General features: G+C 42.8%; 1 protein-coding gene across 1 annotated transcript in view; it reads left to right on the forward strand.

Annotated features, from left to right (window-relative positions):
• LOC126176721 (uncharacterized) overlaps window positions 1–23,616 on the forward strand; it is a 622,696-nt gene that overhangs the window by 384,728 nt on the left and 214,352 nt on the right. The gene's annotated exons all lie outside the window — the stretch shown is intronic.

Below are 23,616 nucleotides of genomic sequence, written 5' to 3' on the forward strand. Positions count from 1 at the left end.
TGAAGGTGGTGTAGAGATTGTCGACTTGTTTTAAATGTCCAGTAATTTAAAATTTAGTCCTTCACAAAACGTAAAAACGCAGTACCCCTGACCACAATAGCTATGCGTTACAATTGCCATCAGCAGTCTCATACAAATAGCTAGGTGTAACAGTTTGTAACGAGACGAAATTGAATGATCATTGAGGCTCAGTCGTAGATAAAGCAGGTAGTAGACTTCGTTTCACTGCTTAGAATACTGGGAATCTTCAATGTGTCTACAAGTGAGATTGCTTACAAATCACTCGTGCGGCCCATTTTACAATACTGCTCAAGTGTGTGTAGGATGAATACCAAATAGGACGTACAGGAGATGGAATCCAAAATTTTCGGGATTCGTGCTGCCATCTGGAAAGTAGGAAAAGTAGATCTTTGCACGGCTAGGTGGCGAGAGCTGCATATCTGATGAGGCAGTGTGCGGAGTGGCATTCAGCTGGAAGGATATGTTGCGTGTCCACAGTGATTTCCGTAATACTCTGTGTTTGGTGCGTGGCAATTTTACGATGGATCCGCGAACAGAACAGCGCGTGTGTATCAAATCTCGGGAAAAGTGCTACGGAGACCCTTGCAATGATTCAAGAAGTGTTTGGGGGACCCAGAGACAAAGCAAAGGCCCAAAAAGGCCCAAAAAAGTGAGACAGGTGAAGAGCAAAGTGAAGAGCATGATCATCGTTTTCTTTGATACCAAGGGAATTGTGCACAAAGAATTCGTCCCACCCAACCAAACAGTCAATTCCGCAGACTACTGTGACGTTTTGCGACGGCTCCGTGAAAACTTGGGACGACGACGTCCCGAAATTTGGCGTCAAGGGAACTGGCTGCTGCGTCACGATAACACCCCTTGTCACACGTCCTTGCTCACCAAGACCTTTTTGGCAAAAAAAAAACATGGCGTTTGTACCCCAACCACCGCACTCGCCAGATTTGGTACCTTGCGACTTGGCGCTATACCCAAAACTGAAACTCAAGTTGAAATTCCGTCGGTTCGACACTCTAAAGAGGATTCAAGAAGCATCGCTGTCGATGATAAACACACTCAAAGAACAAGACTTCCAGAAAACGTTTGACCAGTGGCAGAAACACTGGGACCGATATGTACGTGTGGATGGGAACTACTTCGAGGGTCATCGTGACCATTAGTCCAAAGGTAAGGTTTTCAACAGATGCCAGCACCAGTCCCGAAAATTTTGGATAGCACATCGTTCACAGGCGAGGACACCAGGAATTGTCACAACTTTGTTTGGTTCACAGCTGAGCCTCACTGAGATGCTGAAAAAATCTTGAGTGGCAGGCTCCATCTACCCCCCGGAAGCCTGTTTATAAAGTTTCGAGAAACAGTATTGAGTCACGAATATAGCAATATCCCATCAATGCAAAAACTTTTCGGACGGGATTAATAAAAAAGAACGGAAAATTAAGATGGTGGTTTTAATGCTTCACGTGTTTTACATACTCCCAACCCCCTACTTAAGTACAACGCGCAGAAAGTACATACAGCCATGTGAGACTGTCAGAAGAGATCTTGTTTGGGGTGTTGTTCAACTCACTAATGACATTGGCTTGAATTTCGGTTATGTCGTCAAAGCGCTCACCCTTCATGTGAATTTCTGTTCTTCGTCGTTTTGTAGGTTCCTATTGATAACACCGATTGTCGTCACCCATTATGATTTTTTTTTTTCAGAAAAGAACTGTCTGCGTTTTGAATCTCCATCAAGTCGCAGAAGCTGTCTACGCGTCGTTGGTTCAAATGGTTCAAATGGCTCTGAGCACTATGGGACTTAACATCTGAGGTCATCAGTCCCCTAGACCTTAAAACTACTTAAACCTAACGAACCTAAGGACACCACACACATCCATGCCCAAGGCAGGATTCGAACCTGCGGCCGTAGCGGTCGCGCGGTTCCGGACTGAAGCGCCTAGAACCGTTCGATCACACTGGCCGGCACGCGTCATTGTTTTTGTTCCAGATTCAAGGTACGCTGGACAAATTTCTCATACACTTTTGTCTTCTTCAAAACATTCTTATGGATATATTGAACACTTGATTTGGAGATGTTGCTCCATTGAAGTTTTTGACAGATCACTGTTGACACACTTCGTCAGCGCGTCCACTATTTAACGCTGTCTGCTCGTAAGTGACTGGTCGAATGCACGTCTGTTGTTTACTGTTGTTAGTTGTGGCGCCTCCTATTGCTGCCTACTGGCGCTTCCACGATCGGCGAAAGTGTAATGTCCTTTTTCTATGTCCAGCCAGTATTCTTCACCTCGTCGACATAACGTGAAAGCGAAGCGACACAACAGTATCTGTTACTGCAGTCACTATTTGTTGACAATGTCCTCTCTTGGCCTAATTTGAGTCTATATTCGGGGCTACGCAAATCTTTTAAAGTCTCTCCCGTTAATAAGTTTAGATTCAAATTATTACTATCGGCTCGCTGCGTTGTTTAGCGATTGTTCCAAAAGATTTTCATTAACAGTTACTGGGCGATCGCTTTCGAAATTAGCCTAATTGATATCTTTGATTAGCGTAGCATATGTACCACCGAATTACATCCTTCAAAAGACACAGGGTTCATTTAGCACAGCACGATGTTTTATCCGTTGAAAATTGTTCCTGTTAATATTAATGTGTAATAAACTATTACTATTATTATTATTATTGTCCAGATATAATCCAACATACGGTTCACTTATCGTGATACTCTGTTCGAAATCGTAGGACACTATAGTTTTTCCTTAACTCGATTTTTATTAACACATTTTCTTTGATATCGTTCACTACTATGAATGATCACACTTTATCTCGATAATAAATGCCCCGACAGGGTCTATAATCGATAGCCAAGTTGCGGCGATACGTTTGAATAGTAGCTTCGGCAACAACTGAAGTCCTTAAATCGAAATTAATGATATCGATCTTTTATCGATTGACATGTTTGCTGGATTTTAGCGTTATCTCATTTCTGTCAGTTTTCGTGCTTTTGACGATCAATTAAACGAACAGATATTTATTTTTAATTAGCCCAGCTTCCAATGAAGTTAACTATTTCACGCAATGGCGCATGGGCTTAAAGATACGCGAATACTCAGGACTCAAACTCTAAAATCTCGAACATAAAGATTCCCAAATGCTAGAAAATGCGAAACGTTATAGTCTCCTAGACGCTAAAGACAACAATAGGTGCGTTGGGTTTATGTAGTACTTGCGAAATATAAGGGACGTTCGTTAGATACTCTTAGAATAAAGCCCCTTGCTACTTTGCATATACCACGTGAAGAAATGTGGAATCGTGTTTTTCCTATAGATGGTGCTAGCCGTCAGTGTAGGGCCCGTGATATCGCGTCTGCAGTGCCAGCTGCTTACTGTAAAGGCTGACGACGAATGTCAACACACAGTGACCCAAGTTTCATAAATCGGTATTTGTTTCAAACGCGTAAACATGTCGATCTTTATACCAACGAACTACGATTTGCGGACGCATTGGTTTTCTATTATCGTTTGAAGAAAACTGCTGCAGAATCGCATCGAATGATTCTCGAAGCTTTTGCGAACATGCTTTTGGGGGAAACACAGTGCTTCGAGTGGTTCAAGAAATTCAAAAGTGGTGCTTTTTGACGTGAGAAACGACGAGCGCGGGAAATCACAAAAAAGTTCGAAGACAACGAATTGCAGGCCTTATTGGGTGAAGATGATACTCAAACTCAACAGGAACTCGCGGAATAATTGGATGTGACGCAAAAGCCGCTTCTCTTCGGCTGAAAGCTATGGGAAAGGTGCAGAAAGTGGGAAAATGAGTTCCGCGTAAACCGAATGAAAAACAGCAAGCAAATCGAAAGACCACTTGTGAAATGGTGCTCGCCAGATATTCAGAGAATACTAAGCATCGTAAATCATGGGTGAATCCAGGCAAACCATCGACATCCACTGCAAGACCAAATCGCTTTGGAAAGAAGACAATGCTCTGTGTTTGGTGGCATCAGAAGGGTGTCATCTATTATGAGCTGCTAAAACCTGGTGAAATCGTTAACACTGATCGCTACCAACAGAAAAAGATCGATTGAAAGCCAACATTATGTTAAAAACGACCGGAATATGGAAAAAGGTAACACAGAGTCATGTTGCTCCATGATAACACCCTAATACACAAAGCAAAACGTGTCAGGCAAACCATGGAGGCGTTCAGTTGGGAAATGCTAGGGCATGCGGCTTATTCTACAGACCTGGCTCCGTACGATTATCATCTGTTTGCATCACTGGGAGACGCTCTCGCTAAACAACGCTTCAGTTCGTGTGAATATGTACGAAAATGGCTGGCTGACTGGTTCGTTCAAAAGAATTACTTTTTTGCGTGGCATTCATAGCTTGCCGGAGAAACGTATAAGTAGCAATGACGATTACACTCCTGGAAATGGAAAAAAGAACACATTGACACCGGTGTGTCAGACCCACCATACTTGCTTCGGACACTGCGAGGGGGCTGTACAAGCAATGATCACACGCACGGCACAGCGGACACACCAGGAACCGCGGTGTTGGCCGTCGAATGGCGCTAGCTGCGCAGCATTTGTGCACCGCCGCCGTCAGTGTCAGCCTGTTTGCCGTGGCATACGGAGCTCCATCGCAGTCTTTAACACTGGTAGCATGCCGCGACAGCGTGGACGTGAACCGTATATGCAGTTGACGGACTTTGAGCGAGGGCGTATAGTGGGCATGCGGGAGGCCGGGTGGACGTACCGCCGAATTGCTCAACACGTGGGGCGTGAGGTCTCCACAGTACATCGATGTTGTCGCCAGTGGTCGGCGGAAGGTGCACGTGCCCGTCGACCTGGGACCGGACCGCAGCGACGCACGGATGCACGCCAAGACCGTAGGATCCTACGCAGTGCCGTAGGGGACCGCACCGCCACTTCCCAGCAAATTAGGGACACTGTTGCTCCTGGGGTATCGGCGAGGACCATTCGCAACCGTCTCCATGAAGCTGGGCTAGGTCCCGCACACCGTTAGGCCGTCTTCCGCTCACGCCCCAACATCGTGCAGCCCGCCTCCAGTGGTGTCGCGACAGGCGTGAATGGAGGGACGAATGGAGACGTGTCGTCTTCAGCGATGAGAGTCGCTTCTGCCTTGGTGCCAATGATGGTCGTATGCGTGTTTGGCGCCGTGCAGGTGAGCGCCACAATCAGGACTGCATACGACCGAGGCACACAGGGCCAACACCCGGCATCATGGTGTGGGGAGCGATCTCCTACACTGGCCGTACACCACTGGTGATCGTCGAGGGGACACTGAATAGTGCACGGTACATCCAAACCGTCATCGAACCCATCGTTCTACCATTCCTAGACCGGCAAGGGAACTTGCTGTTCCAACAGGACAATGCACGTCCGCATGTATCCCGTGCCACCCAACGTACTCTAGAAGGTGTAAGTCAACTACCCTGGCCAGCAAGATCTCCGGATCTGTCCCCCATTGAGCATGTTTGGGACTGGATGAAGCGTCGTCTCACGCGGTCTGCACGTCCAGCACGAACGCTGGTCCAACTGAGGCGCCAGGTGGAAATGGCATGGCAAGCCGTTCCACAGGACTACATCCAGCATCTCTACGATCGTCTCCGTGGGAGAATAGCAGCCTGCATTGCTGCGAAAGGTGGATATTCACTGTACTAGTGCCGACATTGTGCATGCTCTGTTGCCTGTGCATATGTGCCTGTGGTTCTGTCAGTGTGATCATGTGATGTATCTGACCCCAGGAATGTGTCAATAAAGTTTCCCCTTCCTGGGACAATGAATTCACGGTGTTCTTATTTCAATTTCCAGGAGTGTATTTCGAATAACATATTTTTCATCAGTTTCAAACAACAGACCTGTAATTATTGCAACCTAATTCCGGTTTCATTCTTCTACACCTAGCAATACTCTAGTCCATTGGGTCTTATTACTCTTTTATTTAATTTTCTCGACTTTAAAACGGGAATTTACAATTTTATATGAAATATGGGAATTGTTCATGACCAGTTCGAATAAATTTTGGTTTATAAAAAGACCAGATATGTAACGAGGTGTCACATAGTTCAAGGTGCCACCGTGTTTATTATAAGTCACGGAACTTTTCCGACGGGCGGTGTATACTTGAACCACTTACATATGACTCTCGTAGCTACCGCGAAGACAAGAGTAGAGCAATTACAGCTTGCACTGAGACATTTAAGCAGTTATTCATATTGCGCTCTTCACGGAATGGGACGAGGCATAAATTAGTGCATGGAAATACCCTATCCCATGTACTTAACAGTGGTTTGCGTATATATTACCAATACATCAGTGTTATGTCTAGTTTTCGATATGTCTAGTTTACGATAGTGTATAATCGAGAGGTGCACATTTATCAAATCTGCACTGCAGTGACATTTTCAAGATCAAAGTAAATAAATAAATAGAATACCTGTAAAATCAGGAGTCCGGTAGTGAGGTTCGTATGCAGACGGCTTGGTTGTTCGAATATTGTCCTTCAGACGTAGGTCTAAATATCCGGTAACAAATCTTACTTGTGTGTCGATCGGTTGTAAGCTGTAATAAAGCATTAGAAACCGTTCTCACTTCCTAAAAAAAATTTTGTTCTCATTCTACTGTACTCATTTTAAAGCTTTGCGAAATCACTGTAAAACATAACTCACACAGTTAAGCTAGAATAACACTTTCAGAAATTCATCATGGAAAATTGACGGTAGCTACTGGTAATATTCGCTGGTTATCACGTCTGTACACAGGGCTTGTCATTACACAAGGACTTGCGGCGTTCTGCTTGTTCATTGGTGTGTCAAGGGTGCAGAACTCTTGCGCTCTTCGTTGGCTGTGACCTTTGGATATTTGGACAGACGCTGTCATTCGCTTTTTGGCAGTTCGTTATATGCCTGTCTGTTTGTGGCGGCGCTGCGCCACGCTCGTACTGCCGTGTCGTTCTTTTGTTACGTTCGAGGAAAGTTACCGCCCACGTCTGTGTGCGCCGGAGAGGATCACTGTTCCTCCCACTGCCAAAGGCCGTCGCGGCGTAATGGCGGCGCCTTTGATGTGGAACTGCCGTCCTGTCTTCTCCGGCGACAGCAAAGCCGCTTTCTGATCGTCTAGCCTGAGAATGAGCAAAAAGAAGAGCGCGGATGCACCGTCGCTGCGAGTGCTATTAAATCCTCCTGCCTTTCGCCGAGTTAATGGAGTTTCCTAGGCCACGCATTGTATCTGTTTCCACCGCTTTCAGTTGGTTCAGGGGCAGCTGTAAGCACAAGCAGAAAGCTTTTACGGGGAATCGCGAGCACCTACAGGGCTCCATTATGTTCTTTTTGTGCACTACTGTTCGTAAGAACTAATGTAAAGTAGAGAGATTGGCAGAATAGAGGACTCGCCAAAGAAAATATCACAAATGATTAATATTACACAAGAACGATAAAAGCAGTGGAAAATGAATTCATACGATCATCAACTACCAGCTCATAATTCAATAATGGTTTAAATACCTTAAACAACAACAAAGCGACTGGAAGAAATAACATCTCTGCTGTGTTATTAAAGTGTGCTGGAGATACGGAGAAAGAACAGCTGTACAAATTTATGAGGATGAAACACTAACAACGAAATTAATGAAAGTATCCGCGGAAGGTAATGCCAATGATTGTTCAAATTGTAGAACCTTTGAATTACTAAGTCATGCTTTAAAAAATTCCACTCGATATTGTTAAGGAAATTTTAAAAGCTAAAATTAATCAACATTTGGGAGAAGTCCATACTGGATTTCGGAAAGGAAAAGGAACCAGGGAAGCTAGAATGGCGCTACGAGTAATCTTAGAAAGAAGACGAGATGAACAGGAGAACGTATGCCGCATTCATTGGCCTAGAGAAGGCTTTTGATACAGTGGTCTGTAAGATACTGTGTTTGAAAATCTGAATATAATCGGAATAGACTAGACAGATATTAGATTGACTGTCAATATACAGAAAAACCAGATATCAATGGCACTAAGAAAGATTTTGGACGAGAAGAGGTGTCGGAGAAGGCTTTACTGTCTCTCCTTATTTATTCAGTTTATTTGTAGGAAGTGAAACACGAAGAATGAAAAGTAGCAAAATTAATTACTGTTAACGACATATGAAGGACTTATTTCAATAGTGGTACAAGTCCATTTTTGTTCATTTTGAGATACAGAGTCCTAAAGTTAAATGACTGCTGAAAAATCTGCAGTTGAGATACCATAAATATTCAAGTATATGGCTTCTTGGTAGAAATGAACCTTTCTTTCTGTTTGTTTGGATCATTAATGTCAGAAGCATTATAGAGAGAAAAGTGGAGGTAATAGACTTGTACCACTATTGAAATAAGCCCTTATATATTGTATGCTGATGATGCAGTAGTTTTATCAGATTGTGGAAAGGATATGAACTATATGGTAAACATTTTGTCTCGCGCCTTGGATACCCAAAAACTGAAAATGAAGGCCAACAAGACTAAAATAATGCTGATGGATAAACTGGTCAGACAAATAAGGAAATAAAATGCTGATGCAACTAAACGAATGTTGCTAGTTGGAATTGCAGTAACAGATGACAATAAAAGTATAATGGGTATAAAATAAGAATTGCAGTGACTGAACAAGCATTCAGAAATGAGAGTAATTTATCAACAAACAACGACATTGATGTATAAACAAGACAGAAATTCATCAGAACATTTATTTGCAACATTTTTAATCTATAATTGTGAAGGGTGGACTCTGGGAAATCAAGAAAAGAAAAAAAATTAGAAGCAATAAAGATGTGGATACGGGGAAGACCCACAAAAACACCCTCGGCTGAAAGGAAATCTTAAACACTAAAAAAAAAAAAAAAAAAAAAAAGCCGGACAATTGCGAGTAGAACACGAACTCTTAGGGTTCCATTCAAACTCAATTTATGGATGTAGATAATAATAACAATTTCTTGTGCCTCAGTGGCGTGGTGCAAGTCTTCCTATTGGACGCCAACTACCCCAGTTATCAAACCGGGGAAAGGGGACCTACAGTTTAACGTGGAATCCGAACCAATGTTCTTTCTAGCGACTGCTCACATCGTTGAGAGTTCATCTATAGGTTTTAATCAATGAGTTTGGGACTATCAAAATATTCGACATTTGTGGATTCATGTTTTGACAGCATTGACTTATAATCTTAAATTATTTGCACCGGCAAGGAATCTTAGTATTTGACATAAATTTCAACTTGATACCTTCACCCATGTCTGAGAGAAAGGAATCTTTACAAATGAACAGACCGAGAGAAAATGGCAAAAAAATGTTATTATTTGCTACAATTACGAAAATGAGCAACTGGCGGATATTTTCCTTTGCTTTTGCTGTGAAACCGTGCTTCTTGTCAAATTTCATGATTCTATGATGATGATGATGATGACTTGGGTTTAGGGGGCGCTCGACATCATGGTCGTCAGCGCCCAGACGAAATGTCAGGATACAAATCTCATAGGTGGGGACGAAGGCTGTCCCCACATGCGGAGCAGTTTATAACGTATTAAAGTCTGCCGCCCTTGCCCGCCAATTTAGGGATGAGGTCTGACAGTTCACAAAATTTCACCACCCGTGTAACACTGGTATCGGAATCTGCGAAGATGGTTGGCAGATCTCCAACGAGATTGAGGGCTGCCCTAATATCGGTATATAGGACCCATTGAACTGAAAGTGGCACGCCGCAAACTTCACAGAGTCGTGGATCCTCCGGCCGGAGGAGGAAGTCATGAGTTACAGGGCTATGCGCGATGCGCAGTCTGGTAAGCAGAGCCTCCTCCTAGCGGCGAGGCTGACATGAAGTCCGCCAAGCCTTGTGGTCGATTTGAGCTACCGCAGTTCGTTGTCTGTCACCTGCAACCTTTAGGTCTGCATGATGCATCTGTCAGAAAATGAGATGATGGCGTGCAATGGGATGGGACATTGGTGGGCAGCATTATCCCAACATGATTCCTTGGCGGCTTTGTCGGCCGTGTAGTTGCCATGTATCCCGATGTGGCCAGGTACCTAGCAAAGGATGATATCCTTGCTACGGTGTTGGAGCACCTGTAAGGACTCATGGATGAGCTGAATCAGCGGGTCTAGTGGATGCATTTGGTGAAGTGTTTGCAGTGCACGAAGAGAGTCAGAATAGACAAGAAACCTTGTACGGTGATGTCTGTGGATTCTCTCTAGAGCCATCAGAATGCCACACAACTCCGCATCATAATTTGTAAGTTGTTCTGGAAGGCGCACTGTAAAAACCCTCTCAGGGAAGAGAGCAGAACAACCGAGAGTATTATCCTGCTGGGATCCATATCTATAAATAACGATAAAACTGTGGTACGTACTTAAAGTAAACAAAAACAAAGTTGTAAAACCAAAATCTGGAGTACACGTTTTCTTGTTCTGTGTCAAACTTAAAATCACTTTGAGCCTCTGAAGACGCCAAGACGGCAGTGTGTTCCATCCCTTTCTGTGTATTTGATGCCTGAGAGACACAGATCCTTGAGACAGTCTGTAGCACGTACACCGAATGGCGCGGTCGCATTCATGAACAGTCGTTCAAAGGTGGATTGGACCACTGAACTAAATGTCAAAGATTGAGGTGACGCTGATATTTTCAGCGGCTGTCGAGCCAAAAGGATACGTCGCTGAATCAAGAGTGGTGGTTCATCAGACTCTGCACACAGACTCTGAACTGGACTGGTCCGAAAGGCTCAAGCCGATATCCGAATGCCTTCATGGTGGACAGCATCTAACATCCTGAATTAGGAAGGACGGGTCGATCCGTAGACCACGCCGCCACAATCTAAACATGATCTAACAAATGCCCTAAAAACTGCAGCAGGTGGGACCTGTCAGCTCCCCATATTTTTCCGCTAAGGCATTTCAAAATATTCAATGACAGTAAGCCCCTTGTTCGTAAGTCTTTCAGGTGTAAGAGACAAGTTAATTTCGAGTCAAATATTAAACCCAAAAAACGCACAGTGTCTCGAAAACGGAAAATAGTGTTCCCCATTGTGAGAACTGGTTGGTTAAAACTCCAACGAGCGCTATTAAAATTGACACGTGTAGTCTTCTCGGCTGAGAACCGAAAACCAGTTGTCCGGGCCCAGGTTTCCAGCCTCTAATGGTCAACTGTAGCTGCCTCGTCGTCTTCATGAATCTAGGTCAACGGGAAGTACCAAACAGGTTTTAATTAGTATTTAAAAATTTGACATAAGTGGTGCATCTTTTTGATTGCATTGACTTAGAAGCTTACAGCTTTCACACTGCTAAGGGACCGCAGATCTTAGTACGTGACGTAAATTTCAATTTGCTGCCTCTACCCGTTCCTGAGAAAAAGGCCTCTCAGGAGTCACACAGAAAGACAGACAATCAAACAGACAGACGGACAACAAAGTAATCATATAAGGTTTTTACTGATTAAGCTACGGAACCCTTAAAAAAAAGAAAAAAACTAAGGAGAAAAGTATACTGATTAACACAATACAGAGAAGAAAAACTACATTCTTTGACAGCCTAATTGCATACTGGAGCAGATGGTGATGTTAGGAGAACGGTGCTACATAATGATGATGATGATGATGATGATGATGATGATGATGATGATGTCCTACATTGAGACGAAGGGATAATAAAGTGAAATATCACGCTAGTTTAGCGCAGTAACGCAGACTTTTGAAATGGAAACTGGCGACTGATGTTAATGGTCATCTACGAACACACAGGTGAATCGCCATGCAGTGTAGACTCGTTACTTCAAAAGAGTACCAGAAAGACAAAATTACGACTACAGCGAATTAAATACACGCGCATTTCAAAACGTTCTCTGCGAACAACAACTTACGAGAAGAAAATAGCCGGCCGCTGTGGCCGAGCGGTTCTAGACGCTTCAGTCCGGAACCGCGCTGCTGCTATGGTCGAAGGTTCGAATCCTGCCTCGGGCATGGATGTGTATGATGTCCTTAGGCTAGTTAGGTTTAAGTAGTTCTAAGTCTAGGGGACTGATGACCTCAGATGTTAAGTCCCATAGTGCTTAGAACCATTTTAACACAAAATTACGAAGCAAACGTACAAACACACTCTTAAGGTAAAATAAAAGCGCAATTAGACAAACACCAGACAACCGGCGGCAGTGATGATTCAATAAACATTCTTACGGACACAGGCTATATATGTAACTAATATTTATTATAGCCATGTGCAAAAATTTGAAGTTAATAGGTCAAGAACTTTTCGAGATTTTTGGTAACAGTGTAAAACAACGACTTATTTTTATATCGTAGTGTAGACTACATATGTCGTACTTTTGTGTCCTATTAGGATGTAAGGGAATGTGATGTTTGATTGAAAGTTTAATTTATGAAGGTTGCCACCTTTTGATTGCTTTTAAGTACTTACTGTGATGATAGCGCCGAGATTGTAAAACAGATGCCGGAATACATGTGAGAGGTATTGATGTAACGTTGCCACTATTTAAGTGTATTAAAGTTTAATCCGATAGGTACACTGATGCTACGTGAAGGGTTCAGTATAAGTGAAGCCAACTGATAATATGTCTGTTATGTACATTTTTAGAGTCGTGTGTCGATGAGTGGTTTTAAAGACAAAAGAGATTTTGCTTTTAAATGCCTTTAGTGGTTTGCAAGCAGAAAGATTTGTTTTCCCTATTGGAAAATGTGACGATATGCAGATGGCTGTTGAATTGTGTTGTAAGCGAAGATTGTGAAATTGCTCTTACAGTGAAGTGTAATATGCTGACTGTGTGTTTATCGGTAGGTGATGACATGAATGAAGTCTACTGAAACCACCAGTACGCTTCGTTACCCACTCACACAACTACCTACCGGAACAGGGATTAAGGTAGGTTGAGTTAGCAGTCCAGTCGAAATATGATAGGATATCTGAGTGAATGTTCGTCGAACCACGGAAGTACACTAGGGTGAGAAAAGTCGTCGGATACCTCCTAATATCATGTTGAACGTCTTTTGCACGGCGCAGAGTAGCAACTCAGCATTGCATGGACTCAACAAGTCGTTGGAGGTCCTCTGCAGAAATACTGAGCCGTGCAGCCTCTACAGCCGTCTACAATTGCAAAAGTGTTGCCGGTGCGGGATGTTCGGTGGGATTCATGTCGGGCAATCTGCGTGGCCAGATCATCCACTCGAATTGTCTAGAATGTTCTTCAAACCTTTCGTGAATAACAGTGAACCAGTGATATGGCGCATTTTCATCGATAGAAATGAAGTACAAGAGTCGGTGTAAGTAGTCTGCAAGTATCATTCTGTCAACATGATCCATCTCATTCTTTCCTCTTGTATCTTGTCATTAATTGCAAAGATTTTCAAATGTGATCACATTGTCTGATTCCTTATTTTATCTATTTTATTACAGCCCCTTACATATCTCGTGAACTTCATATCAGCTACCTGTATACGTGATTATTATTATTATTATTTTTTTGCTACTGTCTATGATTCAGAACCATAAACAAAAGTGCAGCCATAACATTATACACCTTTGTTCGTTTTCCTTTCTTTCTTTTCTTCCCAATGTTCTTCCAATTCTTCCGCAGACAGCTTGGAAATTTATTAACCTTCTTCTCAATGTCTTTTTCATAGTTGAAACTAGAATTACACACTAGATCATTGTAGTGTGTTACTTGTTCTAATTTTTCTTATTTATCGTTATTTTCGATCTGATCGGATTCTTCCTTTGAAAACCATTATCTCTGTCTTATATGGAGCTATAGATAAGTTGTAGAATACTCTGCTTCGGATCAATTTACATACTGCTCTTTGTAAACTATCTTCTGTTTCCTGTACAAGTACCTGGTCATCAGAATATAATACAGTATACATTGACATGCTAGATCCTATTTTAGTTCCTAACTGTATCTCATCTTTTCACTTCATAAATAAGTCATCAATGTATAAACTAAATAAATTGTGTGATAGTCTACATCCTTTATGAACAACCTGCTTCATTAAAAATTCATTGCTTCATTAAAGTTCATTGGAATCTGGTTTCAAAACTGTTTCTGTATTAACATATAGACTCTTTACGGCATTAGTAAGATGTTTACAAAAACTTTTTATTTCTAATATTTTACACAAAAGGGGTCTTCTTTCCTTACCAATTACTCGAATATTCCTTCCTGAAACCTCATTGTCCTTCTGAAATTGTTGCGCCAGCGCTAGTTTTCAATCTTAGTTTTCTCGTAAATTTTATTTATTCATATTTATTTCTTTATTTACTTATTCAACCTGATCTGATTAGGGCTATCAGGCCCTCTCTTATATCGGACCAGGTTCCACACACACACAGTATATTTTTCACATCATCATTACCTAAGAAATAACAATCATAACATGACAAATAACATTAAAATAATTTAAGTGTCTACATTGACAATGCGATTAATAATACTGACTAAGAACTAAAATACTGGCTGTACTTCTACTACTGATGCTGTTTCTGCTAATAGTGTTAATAAGTGAAATAAAGATTGAGAAGTACCTATTTTTTATTTCTTGATGGTTACTAGCTCTGGAAACCTGTGTGCATTTTCAAACCATCCATGCTGTAGGTGAGACAAATAGGATGGGTGTAGGAAAGCAAGCAGGTCAGGGCCGTAAGCAGTAACGCTTTTGGCCGAGGGGTACCAAACCCGAATTTGTAGAACAGTTCCGAGAGTGACCTCAGTCTGCTGAGGTCGCTCTGGTCACACATCGGAAGTGGATGACCGCCCAACCTCGCGGGAAATATCTAGTGCAGCGAGGAGTATACCTACGATGCATGTGCTTATGCTGTCTGTCTTCACAAAATATGTACGAGATTCTGGCAGCCGATAGCAATACAAATTACGTAACAGGGGCGATTTTGTATGGCGTAGCATATGAATTGTATGTTTACAACATTGACACGGTACGCGGTGATATACTTCTGGATTGGAGATGGGTTTCACACTCTAACATTTAAGATCCTGTCCTCAGTGGCAGATCAGTGTAATTGAGCAAGAGTCTTTCCGTATTTGACGATCTGTAGGCCACTTTGCAGGGTTTAATTGTTGGTGCAATACGGTGATCTCTACAAAATAGTTTTCTGCTTATAGTCTCATCCACAGAAAGAGAAAAAAAGGCGGACGGTGCTTCCACACCAGCGGCATCAGTAATTCGGCGGGTAAATTCAATAAGAGCCAATCATAATGCTCCATTCATTCACAAGACATCCTTTGTGCTGGGACGTAGGAGCCCTACATAATGGTGAGAAGATTTGTGTTTGGGAGATGTTTGTTGAAAGCAGGCCTTAATGATTTCCAGGAAGGGTAAGACGTGATGGACGCGGTGCCACGTTAGGACCATCAGGAGGAATGCAGTTGCCATTATTCTGCATTATTTTCGTAAACAGGTTCTGTTAGGGTAAGAATTTCCATGCAGACAAGCTCAGACATCACGAAAACTCCTACAAAACCGACCGTTAACTATTTCTGGGACACTATATAATTTCCGAGAGGTCGACTTGGCTCTTATTTTACTTAGCAATGTGATGTCAGTATAACATTGAAAAGCTTTTAGATGGTGAGTCACCATGCGGACATTTTGCGCTGATGCGTAAGCCGTGCTGGGGTGGTAAGCATGCTTGCCTGGCTAGATGCAGCTCGCATGTCCAGTTAGGATCGCTAGGGAGAAAGCAGTCAATGTTATCCTGGAAAGGATTTCTATAGCGCGACCTGTGATGTCGATATCCACAGGTCTCGCACAAGCAATGGTACACCCACATGCCCAGAGGTGTCTCGTGTATGGTACCAGTGTGAGTGCACCACTCGTAGTGCACGCATTGGACTTCTGTAGGGGAGCAGTTCGCTGATACGATGCGGTTGACTATAGTTCGAAAGCATTTTTAAGTGCATTGAGTGCTTGTGCAATGCATTATTTTCGGCTGTTTAAGCGTTGTGAGCGTTTTGGCAGAGCGTTATATATGCATTATGTCAGTGATATACGAGCTGTTTTTGTGTGTGTTTTGGATTACTCTGTGAACAGGTCTGTAGGCTGTGCAATGCATGATTTCGACAGTTGAGGATTAGCAAGCGTGTTGCAGAGCATTATACATGCATTATTTTTACAATTTACGAGTTGTTTGCGTGTCTGTACTTCAGTGTACTGCATTATTTCGATGGTTTACGAGTAGTCTGCAGATCTGTAGATTGTTAATTGCGACCCCAAGCGCGTCAGAGTGGGTGTTTTATATTAGTGTAATAAATAAATTACGTGAAATCTGTCCCTAAATAAATTGTTCCAAAATAAATAAAGTACACTACATCCTCTCACCAGCAGCCCAGCATAGGCTGAGTCATTTCCCGCCATTTTTCTCCCTTACCACCATGTGATAAAAGCACACTCTGATGGCAGTACTGTGTACTAGGTCAGTAGGACTCCAGACCTCATGGTAGACACACTGGATGGCGCTACTGCCTCAAGTTGTTTAAATAAAGACTGAAAACAAGGTCTTAATTCATCCTATTCACCAGCCCAGCACAGGCTGAGTCCTTTTCCCACCATTTTCTCTGGGAAGGGGTGGGTGATGGAGGAGGGGTCAGGGAGGGGGTTAGGTTAGTGGAGGCAGCCCAATTGACCTATCTTCCCGCCAAAAATTTGAACTTCCCGCCATGATATCAATGCGATTTTGCCACATCTATTGCTGCCATCTTGGATCCGCCATCTTGCATAAATTTGGAAACAATTGAGAGTGGGGTTTCTCGACTCTCGTTCTACTACTGTAGTATTAATATGTTTCATAAGTTTAAATGCTATATTCTTTTGTGTTTCTTTAATATTCCTCACACATAATGTATTTCATATTTGCCGAACAATTTTTCAGTTTGATACTATTCCCTAGCACATCTTCAGCTATTTCTAGTATTGCTGATTTTAATATTCCCCAGTCTTCTTCAATTTTGTCTTTAGTTTCAACCGTTTGCAGTTCCCTTGTGAGTGTTTGTTGATGTAAATTCTTTATGTGCTCCTCCTGCAGGAAGCGAACTTTAAAGTTCAAGTTTTGGCCTAGAGTTTTCTTTACATTTGTTTGTTTCCGTCATCTTGCCCACATTTCAATCTTTGAACTAACTTGGAAGTGATCAGAGTTTATATCATTACCTCTAAATAGAAATGTATCTCGAATCTGAGAGCTTACTTTTTTACTAGCAATTACATAATCATGTATTGAGTGAGGACCTCTTTCCATGACAACAGTTCTTCTGCAGTGTTACATCTCTGCGAGTGGTACAACATTCCTTACAGGCGCTTTGATACACCAGGAAAATTATAGTGTGCTCATGGGCACGTCCACACACGATACCTCTCCTTTCTGCCATTCTGTCACATCGTAGTGTGGCGTGGCTGCTGGGAGAGGGCAGAATGTATCTAATGTGTATGTGTGAGTGTATGTGCGGAATAAGAGAGAGAGAGCTGGAAACAGAGATGGGGAGGAAACCGAGAAAACAGAACATTTTTTCCGATATTTGAGATTGTTTGCTTGTTATGTTCTATGTGGGAAGATGCTTTCGTATAGTTCATTGACTGTTACAAACAGTGTTTTGTTGCACAGTGTTGTATTTTCATTCAGGACTCTCTTTTCTTGTACACTACTGGCCATTAAAATTACTACACCAAGAAGAAATGCAGATGATAAACGGGTATTCATTGGACAATATATTATACTAGAACTGACATGTGATTACATTTTCACGCAATTTGGGTGCATAGATCCTGACAAATCAGTACCCAGAACAACCACTACTGGCCGTAATAACGGCCTTGATCCGCCTGGGGATTTGAGTCAAACAGAGCTTGGATGGCGTTTACAGGTACAGCTGCCCATACAGCTTCAACACGATACCACACTTCATCAAGAGTAGTGACTGGCGTAATGTGACGAGCCAGTTGCTCGGCCACCATTGACCAGACTTTTCAATTAGTGAGAGACCTGGAGAATGTGCTGGCCAGGGCAGCAGTCGAACATTTTCTGTATCCAGAAAGGCCCGTACAGGACCTGCAACATGCGGTCGTGTATTATCCTGCTGAAATGTAGGGTTTCGCAGGGATCGAATGAAGGGAAGAGCCACGGGTCGTAACACATCTGAAATGTAACGTCCACTGTTCAAAGTGCCGTCGATGCGAACAAGAGGTGACCGAGACGTACAACCAATGGCACCCCATACCATCACGCCTGATGATACGCCAGTATGGCGACGACGAATACACGCTTCCAATGTGCGTTCGCTGCTATGTCGCCAAACACGGATGCGACCATCATGATGCTGTAAACAGAACCTGGATTTATCCGAAAAAATGACGTTTTGCCATTCGTGCACCCAGGTTCGTCGTTGAGTACACCATCGCAGGCGCTCCTGTCTGTGATGCAGCGTCAAGGATAAGCGCAGCCATGGTCTCCGAAGTGATAGTCCATGCTGCTGCAAACGTCGTCGAACTATTCGTGCAGATGGTTGTTGTCTTGCAAACGTTCCCATCTCTTGACTCAGGGATCGAGACGTGGCTGCACAATCCGTTACAGCATGTGGATACTATGCCTGTCATCTCGACTGCTAATGATACGAGGCCGTTGGGATCCAGGACGGCGTTCCGTATTACCCTCCTGAACCCACCGATTCCATATTCTGCTAACAGTCATTGGATCTCGACCAATGCGAGCAACAATGTCGCGATACGATAAACCGCAATCGCGATAGGCTAGAATCCAACCTTTATCAAAGTCGGAAACGTGATGGTACGCATTTCTCCTCCTTACACGAGGCATCACAACAACGTTCCACAGGCAACGCCGGTCAACTGCTGTTTGTGTGTGAGAAATCGGTTGGAAACTTTCCTCATGTCAGCACGTTGTAGGTGTCGCCACCGGTGCCAACCTTATATGAATGCTCTGAAAAGCTAATCATTTGCAGATCACAGCATCTTCTTCCTGTCGGTTAAATTTCGCGTCTGTAGCACGTCATCTTCGTGGTGTATCAGTTTTAATGGCCAGTAGTGTATTGCATGTGGTAGTTCTTCACTATTGTGAGTTTTTGATAATGTTGCTTCCTCTCAGGATCTTGAGGTCTACATTTTTTTGGTGGTGGTTTCTTGTATTAGATGAGATGCAAAATTGTAGTGTCTGGTAAATTTAAAATTTATCAAATAATTGAAAAGGCCATAGCGGATGGTTCTTGGTATCAGGGCGTTACTTTGCTCGGCGCTTTTGTCGAGGTGAAGAAGGTAGCTATGTAGGGAGCCTGGATGGACGGGAGAAGACATGAGATTGCGCCATGTGTGGGATCGCTGGAGGTCGCTGCTTGACGCCACGCCCTGTCCTGGCCTGCTGGAGCGCGACAGTTGCGATCGATACGGAGGGCGCCCTCACCCCCTCCCCTCCATCCCTGCAGCCAACCCCTTCCCCTCTGCCCTCCCGCTCACCAGCAGCAGAGCGTCTGGCCGCCGTCTGCCAGCATGGAAGGGTGCGGCGCGGAGACAGGGGGGGGGGGGGGGGGGCAGGGGTCACACCGGGCGATACGCGACATGGCTCCTCAGGCTGTCCGCCGCAGCGCTGTCTGCTGCCAGGGACGGCCTCCCACTGTGCGATGCGCATATTCTTTCCCACCTCGTTCTCTTTCTCAAAGCCTGGTCTCACTGGACATGTTAACTATCCTACTGCCCACTGCTCTCTCCATACTTTTGCCGCACGGGATTAGCCGAGCGGTCTCAGTCACTGCAGTCGTGCACTGTGCGGCTGGTCCCGGCGGAGGTTCGAGTCTTCCCTCGGGCATGGGTGTGTGTGTTTGTCCTTAGGATAATTTAGGTTAAGAAGTGTGTAAGCTTAGGGAGTGATGACCTTAGCAGTTAAGGGGGGTAGGAAGTCAAACGGGCCGTCTTGGAGCAGGAGAGACACCACAGGATATTTTAATTTCCACTGTCTATACTTTTACGAATAAATTCATAAAACTTTGTCAGCATGACCAGGAAGGATTCAGGATTCACACTCATAGCAGTGGAAGTTCAAAAACATAACAAAATTTTTTTGTTTTACATGTGAAAATTCATCATTTTTTCACTTACTATTGGCTGCGTTTGTTGCCGTACGTACACGTTTCTTCATAAGTAAGAGAGATTCTTCGATGGATTTTGCACAGCATACAAACCATACTTACAGGTGTACGAAACTCTAGAAATTATTTAATTTATGAAAAAATGAATGTGCTGTTACATTTTAAACTTCATGTTTAGAAAAAACTCAAATTTTATAGTTAATTATCTCAATTTTTACCACAGTTTTTAATAGATTTGGAAAATTCTAGAGTTTCATACACCTGTAAATATGGTTTGTATGCTGTGCAAAATTCATCGAAGAATCCCTTACTTATGAAGAAAAGTGTATCTCTAGCAACAAATGCAGCCAATGGTAAGTGAACAAAAGGTGAACCAAAAATGTAAAAAAATAAATTATTTTCTTATATTTTTGAACTTCCACTACTATAAGTGTAAATCCTGAGTCCTTTCTGGTCATTCTGAAAAGTTTTATGAATTTATTTTTAAAAGTATAGACAGTGGAAATTAAAAATTCCTGTGGTGTCTGTCCTGCTCCAAGTCGTCCCGTTTGACGTCCTACCCCCCTTAAGTCCCATAAGATTTCACACACATTTGAATATTTTCTCTCCATACTTCCTACTTTCTACTTTATAACAAGCTACCCGTCCCGGCTTCGAACAGGTAGCATTAAGTACCTAACGCCGGACTACTTGTTCACGATATACGCAAACCTCCTTCGTGAATCAGTCTCTCTGCTCTGTAAACCGTATCAAAATCCCTACAGCAGATTCCGACATTCAACTTCACATACAGGCAGATTAACGCTACAGGGGACTGTAATCGTTACAACGCGGTTTGGAGCAGTCTTGGTAGTCGGTTCCTGTTTAAGATAGGAACATGAGATAAAAACATTTTGGTTTAGCCTCGACCAGCAGTACAGTCATTCTAACACCTGTCTTACTGTAGCTCTGTCGCAGTATATTAAGAAGAGCTGGCGCCCAGGCAAGTTGTGCGAAGAGGTTAATGCGTTTTTCAATACATTTTATTGGACTGAAATTAATGCTGAACAAATGGCACCATTTTTATGTGCACCGTTTTGATTTTACGTGCAAAAACAATCACCTTTAAATAATTCCGGACTGGAGCGACACTGATGGTTCAGATTTAGTTCACCGGTGTTTCGGATCTTGCTCTAAGATAAGTTTTAACCGTCTGGAAAAAATCTTGCTTCATTTGGATTTTTGGTGCAAAAAACACGCTTTTCTGGGAGGTTCCTAAAGTGCACCGCCTCTATACCTTATACCTGTACGAATCGTTTCAACCTTTATACGAAAGTAGATAAATGGATAAAGTCAAAACGAATTTTTTTGCCAATAATCTTTATCCGTTGTCAATATACAATGCTTTAAAGTCGAGCTAAATGTAGAATGTAAAACTCATTCTTAGATGAATCGAATACACGGAAACGGTTTAAAATAAATCAAATAAATAAAAAACTTGTTCTTACTAAAAAGTTTATAACTTGTTTTCAAAAATATAGCTTCACTCGGAACTTACGTGCAAGAAACACGTTGTTTTTGAGTTTTTCTTTTTCTTTTTTATACTTGCGCAACTTATGCGTTTAAAAATTGTGCTAATCGGTTCAAATTATGTAAGAAGGTAGACAAATACATGTAATTAATGGTCGTCCTGTTGCTTTTAGAAAGTTTTATCCGTTGCCTCGATGTAAGTAGTGTGGTTCGAAGGACTATGGAAAACTCTACACCACATCAGTCGTCCTCTGTGTCAACAAAAATCTGCATCGGTTGCCAAGCTATGGCGGTCTGATGTCAAAATTATGGTGGAGTAAAAGTTGGCAACCGGAATGAAAAATGTTCGTATCATAGGACTGAAAAGGTGAATATGTCCCGGGCACAGTTAGGAATGTAAATAAAAGAAGGGAATTAGCTTTTCACGTATCTGGCAGTTTCAAAGATATTTAAAAGCAAAAAGTCTTGACGTATTATAAAGTACGTATAGATTCAGGTCAAAATTCGCTGCTCTCTGGAGTTGCTTTTCCCACCAGATACTACCTCCTCTGTTGCTGCCATGGTCATAGCTGCCGTCATTGCCACACCAGTTAAATATGGAGCAGATATTACACAGTTATCATTGCTATAAAGGATAAATTATATCACCAGCACTGACGGTTTCTCGACAGTGCCTCGTTTCTGGAACGATTTGCCATGCCCTGAAGGCTTATCAGAAATGCGCCGTTTTTTGGTCAATTTTGTTATAATTAAATGTCAGAGAATGTGATAACGGTCCGACTCTGTAGCTGACTGGTTAGTACAGCTGACTGCAATGTGAGCGTGGCGGGAGGGGGGGGGGGCTGGTTCGATTCCCGGCACTACCAGGGATTTTTCGTCGGTGGTAAGACTGGAACAGTGTGCAGTCAACCTCCTGAGGTCAACTGAGGAGCTGCTCGGTCCAGTAGTAGCGGTTCCAAAATCAAGAAACCCCATAACGACTGGGAAGTGGAGTACCGACCACATGTCCCTCCATACTGTAAGCCGTTGGCAGAAGATGACACGGTGGTCGGTCGGAACCCGATTAGGCAGTTTAGGGCCAGAACACGCAACTTCAACTAACATTAATGACAGACTGCCGGTAAAGATCTTAGGGTATCGTAAGATCAACATTTTTAGACTCAAATCACGTTTATAGGCTGTACTATACTGTATAGGGATGCGGGCTGTGAACGGTAAGTTCGTCAATTTCTTCTTGCTTTCTGCAAGTAATGTATTTTGTAAGAGATTCTCTGTGTTATTAGTTTAATAGAAGTATGTTCTGTAATATTCGATGTTATGTATAAATAAGAATGCTCTTCTATGAGGAGGAGCAGGAGGTTACTGCTTAACGTCCCGTCGAAAACGAGGTCGTTAGAGATGGAGCAGGAGCTCACATTAGGGAAGGGAGGGGAAGGACATCGTCCAAGCCCTTGCAAAGGAAACATTCCGGCATGTGCCTGAAGCGCTTTTAGGGAAATTACTGGAAACCAAAATCAGGATGACCATAGGCGGATTTGAACCGTCGTCCTCCCGAATGCGAGTCCAGTGTGCTGCTCTCCTATGAGGAGTGAGTTTGTTCGATTTTGTGAACGTGCTAGGAAACATGGACAAACGAAATGCAAGATTGCTATCTAAGTCGCTGGCTGATCCCCTCGCAGTTCAATACAGTGTTTACTACAGGCAGGACAACTTGGTATTAGTGTGAACAGGGGCGGATATGTGCTTTTTACTATGACAGACGCACTGAAACAGGAGCAGGTTCCGTCTAATGATAAAAGGAACAGTTATCGCAATAAATATTGCTCAGTTCAGGTTGTTTCTTAAGTATTTCAAAAAGTTAAATACCTTATGACAGAGTTAATAACTCCGAAAGGATGTCGAAGCATTTTTTGACGAAGTGTAATATGTTAATCATTGTTGTTGTTGTT

Source organism: Schistocerca cancellata, chromosome 3 (assembly GCF_023864275.1).
Source record: "Schistocerca cancellata isolate TAMUIC-IGC-003103 chromosome 3, iqSchCanc2.1, whole genome shotgun sequence".
In the NCBI taxonomy this organism is placed as follows: domain Eukaryota; kingdom Metazoa; phylum Arthropoda; class Insecta; order Orthoptera; family Acrididae; genus Schistocerca; species Schistocerca cancellata.